Source organism: Gossypium hirsutum, chromosome A10 (assembly GCF_007990345.1).
Source record: "Gossypium hirsutum isolate 1008001.06 chromosome A10, Gossypium_hirsutum_v2.1, whole genome shotgun sequence".
NCBI classification, from domain to species: Eukaryota; Viridiplantae; Streptophyta; class Magnoliopsida; order Malvales; family Malvaceae; genus Gossypium; species Gossypium hirsutum.
In genome coordinates, this window is record NC_053433.1 from 8,729,776 (window position 1) to 8,740,473 (window position 10,698).

At 33.8% G+C, this 10,698-nt stretch overlaps 1 non-coding gene across 1 annotated transcript; it reads right to left on the bottom strand.

Moving 5' to 3' along the window:
- Positions 1-210: 210 nt before the first annotated feature.
- Positions 211-317, bottom strand: LOC121209124 (small nucleolar RNA R71). The gene has a single exon (XR_005904241.1). It is a non-coding gene; the product is annotated as a small nucleolar RNA R71 (small nucleolar RNA).
- Positions 318-10,698: the final 10,381 nt, after the last annotated feature.

A 10,698-nucleotide genomic window follows, 5' to 3' on the forward strand; every position in this document is an offset into this window, starting at 1 on the left:
AAACACTCATTTGGCGAACTTTCTGGAACTCTGCAACACTTTTAAGATCAATGACGTTTCTAACGATGCCATTCACCTTCGGTTGTTTCCATTCTCATTGAGAAATAAAGCTAAACAGTGGTTAAACTCGTTACCATGAGGGTCAATCACTACTTGGGAACAAATGACTGAAAAATTTTTACTAAAATATTTTCCGTCGCTAAAACAGCTAAACTAAGGAATGATATCTCTTCTTTTATGCAGATGGATTTAGAAACTCTTTATGATGCATGGGAGAGATACAAGGACTTATTGAGAAGGTGCCCTCACCATGGGTTACCTCTATGGCTGCAGGTTCAGACGTTTTACAACGGTGTGAACCCTTCAACAAGGCAACTTATTAACGCAGCCGCCAGTGGAACTTTAAACAAAAAAACACCCGAAGAGGCTTATAAATTTATTGAAGAGATCCCACTAAATAACTATCAGTGGCAAGTCATGAAACAAAGCTGACGAAAGCTGCTGGTGTTTTCAACCTCGACGCAGTTACTATGCTATCTAACCAGGTAGAACTTTTAAATAAAAAGATTGACGGTTTGTATGGTTCTACTCAGGTACATCTAGTAATAAGGTGTAATTCAAGTGGAGGAGGAGTACACACAGATTATCCAACATTCAACCCTAGCACCGAGGAGGAACAAGTTCAATACATAGGTAATAATAATTCTAGACCTCAAAATAACCCATACAGTAACACTTATAATGCAAGTTAAAGAAACCATCCCAATTTCTCGTGGGATGTTCAAGGAAATCAAAGGCCACAACATCCCCCAGGTTTTCAACAACCACTTTACCAACAGGAAAAGAAGCCGAACCTTAAGGAGATGCTAACAAAATTCATCTCGGTGTCAGAAACTCGTTTTTAGAATACTAAGATAGCTCTTAAAAATCAACAAGCATCGATTCAAGGACTTGAAACTCAAATAGGACATCTTGCTAAGTTGATTTCTGAACGACCACAAGGTAGCTTGCCGAGTAATACTGAAACTAACCCAAAGGAACAGCTTAATGCAATTACTGTTCAAGATGAAGAAGGGTTAGTTGAACCTGAACCAGAATCAGGACCGATGCAAGGAATTGTGGTAAGTAAAGGTAAGGATGAGGTGGACCACAGTGAGCAAAAAATCGGTAAGTAAAGAATATAAACCTAGCGTGCGATACCCCAATGCGACAAGGAAAGACCACACGGACGAACAATTTGGTAAATTCCTTAAATTATTAAAGAAATTACATATTAACTTACCATTTATTGAAGCTCTTTCGCAGATGCCAAACGCAGTTAAATTTTTAAATGAGCTTTTAGCAAATAAGCGGAAGTTGGATGAGGCGTCACATGTGGAGTTGAACGCAGTTTGCTCAGCCATTCTACAGAATAAGCTACCCAACAAGTTGAAAGATCTAGGGACTTTTACGATTCCTTGTTTAATTGGTAGTTTAAATATTAACAATGCTTTGGCTGATTTAGAGGCAAGTATTAATGTCATGCCATATAAAATGTTTAAACAACTAGGTCTTGGGAAACTCAAACAAACTAGGATGAGCATTCAATTGGCAGATAAAACAATCAGATTTCCTAGGGGTATTATTGAAGACGTGCTTGTTAAAATCAATAAATTTATATTCCCAATTGATTTTGTTATTCTAGACATGGAAGAGGATAGTGACGTGCCTTTAATCTTAGGAAGACCCTTTTTAGCAACTGCTAGAACTATCATAGATGTTGGCACAGGTGAATTGATGCTTCCTATAGGCAATGGCACGATTACTCTCCAAGCTTGTGATTCTGCTAAAATATATAGTAATCGAGATGATAGTTTACGTTCGGTTAATTTAAATAATATTACAACTCAAACTTCTTTGCAGGAGTCCCCTAGGAAAAGCGTGATGGAACCTCATTCTAATCCATGCCACAAAAACAGATCGACTCACGAAGAACGAAAGCTTCAAATTGATGAACTAGACAAATGGTGAACAAATATCAAGGAGAAACCAAAAGCACACGAAAAATCAAAGCAACACCATAATGAGCTAGGGATGAAACAAAGCAAATTGAAGTCAGGGATAAAGTATTGTTAGATAAAAAGACCCCTGATTTGATACTTTAGAGCACAATGCAGATGGAGCGACTCCCTTCATGGTAATGAACATCTTCCACTTGGTACAGTCGAGGTAACACATACTAAATTCGGAACTTTTAAGGTAAATAATACGCGACTCAGACCTTATTTTGATAAAATTGATAGCAGAAGTGAGGAGTTTCAACTCCTTAATCCACCGTAATCATGCGAACAAGAGGTAAGTCGAGCTTAGACTCTAAATAAGCACTTTTCGAGAGGCAACTCGAGCACTAACACCACTAACTAGTTTATTTTAGCTATTTTTAGTGTTTTTATGTAGGTACTGTGGCTCACATGGCCTGGACACACGGGCATGTCCTTGGCCTTGTGAAAACAGAGCTAAAAATTTTCCAAATATCGAGATACACGGTCGTGTGAAGCATACGGCCTAGACACAAGGGCGTGGCCTAGGTCGTGTGAAAAATGGAGCTAAAATTACAAATTTTAATTAAGTCAGGGAGCCATACAGGCAAGGCACACGGTGTGTGTTCAGACACACGGGAGTGGGAAGTACCACACGGGCGTGGGAGAAGCGAAGAACTTGGCACACGACCGTACGACGCGACCGTGTGCACCACACGGGCGTGTCCTTAAGTTGTGTATCGATTAGACATTCAAATTTCACGAGAAACACGGGCTGGACGCGAGCCACACAGGTGTGTGGCACGGCCGTGTGGCCCAACACGGGCATCACACGGCCGTGCCCCTTTTTAAACACCCCATACCCTAATTTTTTCCCTTTGTCTTCCTCCCCAAATCTCCCAACCCTAGCCGCCGCAACCCCCTCAGCTTCTCTTCCGGCCACCGTTAACCACCACCAGTCGACCCCCTTCTCCCCTACCTCTTCTTTTCTCTTCCCTTTCTCCTCTCTCCCTCTTCTCCCCCTAAGCCATCCACCGACAACCCACCACCACCACTGCGTCACTAACCTTCTGCTGCCACTTTTACAGACTTATCCGAGTGATTCACTCGTTTTGAGTAGTAGTGCTTTGAGCGATTCAACAGCATCGACGCCACTCTCCGACAGATTTTCCACCACCTCCATTTTTCTTCTGCAGCGCCACCGGCTCACGAATCTGATGATGAAGACTTTTGAGTCCCTTTATTTTCTTTTTCTTTTTCTTTTTCTTTTATTTTCTCTTATTTATTTTTGAAGATTTATGTTTTATATTTTTAAACCCTGCTTATATTTATGATTATTATTGCATTATTCCTTAATTCTCTTCCACAGTGGTGTTTATTTTCCTAGTAGTACCTCAGAATCATGCCTTTTATTCGGCTTTCTCTACAATTCTTGCTCTCGCTACTCCAAGGGTCTCATCCAAATATTCAGGGCAGTTTCGCTTCTCTCCCTCCTTTCTGATATTATGCTTATATTGTTAATAACTATCTTTGTACATTGAGGACAATGTCCATCTTAAGTGTGGGGAGGTTATCTATGTGATTATTAGAAAATCCCTAAATTTTTAATCTTGTTCTCAAATAAACTTCTCATATCATTATTAGAGTAAATTTTGATTGATCTATGAGTTTTATTGATATGTTTTGAATTAAATCATAAGTAACTGTGCATTGATTATTTAAACTTTAAGACATTAGAGAATCAAGCACGGTAAGTTGAAATTTTTGAGAATTAAAATTGCTAGGTTGTTTCCCTGAATTGAGGTATTATCTTGAAGTTTTGAATTTACAGGATTAACATCAAATACCCATAGTTTTTGTGAGATTTTGAGCCTTTTAGAGTATATATCTTTCTTGCTCACTGATTTTATTGGTTATGAGTATGTCAACATTGATTTGTTATTCTAGAACTTGCATTGATTATACATCTTAAGACCACACCTTTGATTTGATATACGAAAATGATAAAGGCACTTAGGTTTTAACCCATCTACACCATAAAAAGCCTACCCACATAATTTACCCCTAGTGAACCCCTTTGAGCCTTAATTATTATTTCTTGAATTTTTCCCTTATTATTAACCCATAACTTAACCATTTTTGATTCGTTAAGAATTTTTCCCTTTTTATTGACCCTTTTTTTATCGAGATTTAATTTGATTAGTTACCTAATTATTCTCGTTCATTCCAGATGCTGAATTATTTCTTATTATGTATTTTTCATTATTATACTTATTCTTATTCTTAAAAAAATAAAAAAACATACATACATACATACATATTGGTGGTAATTATTTGTTTTTGAGCTTAAGTATTTAATTCCATATTCTGAGATGAAGCTCATGTTTATTCAAGTGATGTTAGTTATTTTCCCAGTTAGGTAATTTATCAAGTTAATCTCGATTCTAACCGTTTATTTTTCAGCCTTTATCCACACCTTAACTCAAAGCCCCGTTACAACCCTTCAAAGACCTTTTGATTTGTGTATCATCTCATTTATAGTGGTGGAGATTTGATTTTCATGCAAGCCTATGGTAATAACTTTCATGTTTGATTAATGAGTGCTTAATCATTGAACCTTAAACACATTGAGTGATTTGAGTGAACCTTTAGTGAGGATGTCAACCATTGTCAATTTGGAATTAAAGATAATTACTTAGATAAAGGGGGATGCTTATAATTTTATGATTAAAATGCTCAACTTTGACTATTTGAAACTTTAATGTTCTTTTAGTTAAATTTTCAATGTATGTCTGCTTGTGGATTATTTTGAAACATTATTGATGAGAATTATAAGTTGAGAAGAATTTATTTTGATTGTGAGTTGAGAATTTTGCTTGAGGACAAGCAAATGCTTAAGTGTGGGGATATTTGATAAACCGAAAATTATACATATTTTTACCCCATGCTTGGCATACTTATGAATGATTTTTTCCTTGGTTTTAGTGAATTTGATGCTCCTAATCCTTTAAATTCATGTTTTTTATACTCAGGAGAGCTTAGGATAACAAAAAGAGAGAGAAACGGGCCAAAAATGGAAAATTGGGCTTAAAACAGTGTTACACACGGCCTAGGCACTTCCACACGGGTAAAACACACGCCCGTGTGAGGCACATGGGTAGTCCACACGCCTGTGTGTCATGGCCGTGTCGACATTAATCCAAGTCAAAATTGCACACGGTTTGAACACTTGTACACAGGCGTGGCACACGGCCGTGTCCCTGTCGAGCCCAAGTCTAGTTCTACTCAGAAAGGCCACTTTTGAGGGTTTGGAAGCATTCTAAAGCCTATATAAACACCCTAGAAGAGGATTAGAGGGGAAGCACAGAGTTGGAGGCAGAAAAATACTCAAGAACAACCATCGGAATCACCTCGGAGTCAGGATATACATCAAGACTGAAGATTTCCATCCAATTTCCTAGAAGTTCTTTGGGTTTCTTTATGTTTTGTTGTTTTCCAAACTTTGAGATCTTTTCCATTATTATTATGAACTAAAATCCCTAAATACCTAAGGGAGATGAACGCTATGACGAATCTTATTACTATTTGAATTATATGATAAAAACTTATTCTTATTCTTATTTGTGAGTTCTAAATTCTTTTTTTAATATTCTAGGATATTAATTCAGGTTTTGATGTGCTTATTCAGTGGAATAAAAGTCCCTGTTTAAGAGTAGATCATTCATAATTGAGTGGAGTTGAATGCAATCCTAGAGATAGGACGACATAAATCTGCTAGATTAGAGTCAAATCTAATAAGGGAATCCATAGATCGAGTTAATGTGACAATAGGGGTTTTAATTAGAAAGAGATTTCAATTAATCAACCTAAAGTTAGTTGTTCTTAGTCTTGAGAGAGATATTAACATAAATTAGGGATTTCTACGGATTAAGTTAAGTGAATAAATTGTCTAATTCAGAAGTAATAAGTGAAGTCTAGGTGGATTCTTCCTTAGGTATTGTCTTCTCCATCGGTTTTTATTAAAGTATTTTCCAAACTTCATCTTTATCGTAATCTTAGTTAATTAGATGATTAATTTTAGGTTAAAAACACACTTTAATTTTTAGGCTAGATAATAAAAAAATAGTAATTACTAGTACTTTTAGTCCTCGTGGATACGATATTTCCGGTCTCACCAGAATTGTACTACTATTCGTTAGGTGTGCTTGCCTTAGTCGAATTTATAGTTAGTTTTATGACTATCAGAACTCAAAAATTAAAATTGAAAATTTACAAAAGGCAAAGAGCAATAATCAAAATTTTGGGGAAAATCAATGAGATGAAGCTTCTAGTCAAAGTAAATTCTCTATTTAATTCAACGGTTTGATCATTGATGCAAAAATAAATTTCAATATTCTTTAATATATTGGTTATAGTTACCGACAATTTCTAAGTAACCTAATTTCTTCTTACCTTCTCGATAATCAAGACAATCATCATTAATTACTTCTCTTATTGATAAATAACTCTATAACGATCGTTTAATAATTTATATCAATTACCTTAAGAACGAAATAGGCCTAATTCTAGCCAAAAAACACACAATCAAGGTTTATTTAAGTTAAATCGCATGCCCACACTATAAAAATAATCATGCAGTGGTCACAAATATTAGAAATCAATCGATTAAGTAATTATCTAATTGACAAAGTAATTATTCTAAGCTATCAAATACTCGCCACATATTTAACAAACCTGAACAATTGTAATTAAACTAAAAGACATGCAAATACTAAAGAGCAAAGAAAGACTAAGAACAATTCGATCTCACAAACTTGTAAAATCCAACTTCAAATATTACTTCAACTAGATAAGAAGAGTTTAACAACCATAAGCAAATAAAATGCAAAGTGAATTAAAATTGAAAGTAGAGATGATTTGTCTCTCTTCTAAGATCCCATTTATAGAGTTATGGTATTTTAATTGACTTCAAACTAGGATTACAAACTTGATTTAGACTTAAATACTTGAAAAGATAAATGTAGCCTTGTATATTGGTTTTAAAATAATGAATGGACCCACAAGACATGAACAACAACGTCGCAGCTTGGTGAAACAACATTGCAACATGAAGCTCAAGGCGTTGGTAGCTAGGTTGGGGCACCACTTGTTGCTTTCGGCTGGCGTCATAGTGTTGGGTCGTGAGGCCATGACCCGCTCGTATTTGTTTAGGCCTTATTTGGAGATGCTCTTTCCATTCTTTAGGACTTTTGACATTGCCATCCAGGCTCATATGCACCTAATTTAAGTCACGAAAGCACTCGAAACAATCACTTGTAACTAACTAACTATCATGGAATCAAACTAAAAATAGAGAAAAATAGCAAAGCATGCGTAAACAACACTAAATACACAAACGAAGCTAAAACACAATATTTCGCTCACGAAAAAATAAAAAGTAAAGTGATAAGGGTTCGAAATATATGAAATATGAGTGTTTATCAAAATGTTTTAATTCTATTGGTACCTTTTAAGTTATATAAAAAGTACAAATATTTTAGAAAATAAATACATTAATTTTATTAATCATACGTGTAAAATTTTTCCTTTTCAAAATTTTTTAATAAAATTAAGAAAACTTTACACATACTATCAATAAAATTTAATAAAAACTCGGCCACGCCATTGCCGATAGGAACTTGGCCACACCCGAGTTGTTGAAATTATGACACTGCAACTCAGTCAACGCAACCCATATATTAGAATTTTTTTTTAAAAAAACCATATAATTAAAAAGCGATGAAAATTAACTTACAAATATAAGCTTTGTTTACCACTGAGGTTAAAAGGCACTTTTCAACCCAAATCTTTATTTCAAACCACAAAATTTAAAAAATAAATAACTTTTCAAACCAAATTTTAATTTTAAACTAGAATTTTAACTCAAGTTAAAAACTAAAAATTTTAGTTTTTGACTTTTGAAAAAGTGTTTTTTAATGAAGTTACATTTTTATCAATCCATTAAATATTTTATTGTATAACGTTATGTTTAAAATTAACATTTTATCTACTCAAAAATCTTTTTTGACGGTAATAATAAATACTATAAAACTTAAAAAAAAATTCAAAAAACACTTCTCTAAATAATAGTAAAGTAGCGCTTATCTGGGTCTATTTAAGCTTTTGAAGTTGTTTCTGGACCAAACCAGCTTGGACCTTTTCCTAAAATTCTCTTACATTTTTTTTTTTTTGTGTGTGTGTAGTGTTTGAGATTGGTTCAGCTTTTAAATGCATGCAAAGTAACGAAGCGTTACCTTTTTTTTTTTTTAAGCCGTTGTTACTTGTTAGCACTGTTATCATGACTATAAAAATAATTTTTATTTATTTATTTTTAAAATATTTTTATATAGCCTAAAATGTATCAGTAAAACTAAAACATATATTTTTAATATTTTTAAATTTTATATAATTTAGAAAAATAGTCTTGAATGAATTTAAACACATGGTTGTCTAGATTCATTCTGGACTTAACTTTTAAATTTTTTTTTATCAATTTTATGTTTTTGAACTTTTTAAATTTTATTTAATATTTTTGATCAATTTTAATAATATTTTAAAAATTTATAAAAAATTAAAAAGATATTTTTTATCATTTAAAAAAATAAGTTTGAAAGTTTCATTCTAGTAAAATAATATATTTTTTTAATTTTTTTCTTACATTACCTCATCAGTAAGTGTTATTGACATGGAGCACTATGCCAATGCTGTAACTTTAAAAATGAAAAAATATTTTTCATAAGGCTTAATTAATGCAATTTGAAATTTTGAAATTTTAGTTGAATGTGTTTTTCGTAGAGGGACTTAATTAATTTTTTCGCCAAAGTTCAAGTGCTAATATACCCATTTAACCTTATATTTAATGCTTTAATAGTATGTTAGAATAAGTGCCCTGCTTATCCTAAGCTTTTAGCTCTTATTTTTAAATTTTTTTTTATAAATGAGTTAATTTTTTAATTATTAAAACTTTTAATAATATGATTATTAATATTAATTATAAAAATTAAATTTAAAAATAATGAAACAAAATTGGATATTGAACTTGAACTGACTTTATGAGGTAATCTATGTTTGGATTGGGGCAACGAGAAGGGAAGGAAAGTTAAGTTCTTTCCTACTTTTTACATGGAGGGAAAGTGAAAAGGAGTTAAGAATACCTCATGATCCTTTGTTTTCCCTTATTTTTTAATTATTGTAACTTTTAAGAATATTAGAACTCTTTTTACTTATTAACTTTGTATCAAATTAACAAACTATCAAAATTATTTTCTTCATTTTTTTAAAAAATTAAATCAGCAGAGGCATTTAATAAGGGGAAAAATTCAAAGAACCTAAACCCAGCTTTGCCAGCTGTCCAAGGCCTAATGGAAACAATGGGCGGTGTTTTGGAACAAAGCAACTGCCTGAAAACGCAGAAGCCTAATAATGAAAAGAAAAAAGAAAACCAAAAGTTATCCTAAACTTAATTGAAATGAAAGACTCAAGCCCTAAAGCTTTCCTCTTTTTTCCTTCTTCCATCACGTAGGCATCGCCGAGATCTTACCATTGAGAAAACTGGTTTCCACCTTGCCTTCTACATGAACACCATTTCCTATACGGATTTCCGGTCACCGCTACTTATTCATTTTGGACTCAGTCCTAACACCTCATATTTTCTCCTTTACTAAAAATTACCTCCCTATCCTTTTTTCTATTGTGGGTTCAACCTTCGGTGGTATCTCTAATCTCTTCTACCCAATAAATCAGTAAACCGTACTCTTAACCCAGATGGCCAAATTTTTTATAGCCATGTTTGCCGAGTGGGGAATGTACCGAAAAGATGAGCTCCTAAATCTTGTTACTTTGAGCTTTATTTCGTTTAAAATGTCGCATATAACTGACCTATTCTCTTCCTAATTGTTTAGTTTCTTGATGACAGTAAGTGAGTCCCTTTCAATCACTACATCACCAAAACCCATTTCCTCTGCGAAGGTCACTGCTTGAAGGCATTAAACTGCTTCTGCAGTGGTTGAAACTCGAATATTATTTACCTGGTATACGCACGCACCCATAACTAGGCCCGTTATATGTAATTATGATGCATGAAATTGCTAAACAGTTTAGCTACTGGTATGATGTGTCGAAGCTAACTTTGACTTATTCTTCACTTGGGGGTTCCCAATTTGGTTTATTAGTATTGAATCTGTAATTTGTGAAACTCTCTAGATGATCTAGTTCAACAATGTATGCCTTAATGAACCTCGCAACATCACACACTCTATCCTGTATTCCTTCATGGTAGATTTTATTCCTGTTAAGCCATATTGCCCAAAATGATATAGCTATGTTTGCACATTGTGATATATCGATGATGTTAAAAAGGTTAACTAACCCTTATATTTGTTAGTACAAATCTTCACTGAGGAAAATCTCGAACACACGAACAGAACTCGAACAGTAAGAAATAGGACAAGATTCCAAGGCGTGTCTCAAGCCACTATCTTTAAGGTCATATTCGCCTTACCTATCTCTTACCTATCTTTGGTGTGCAAACGAGTTCCAAGCAAATTAACCTCAATGATACAATCAAACCAATGACTATTAACGTTTTGCACTGACGAGAATAACCCACTACACACTAAGCAATATATGACAAGAAATTCAA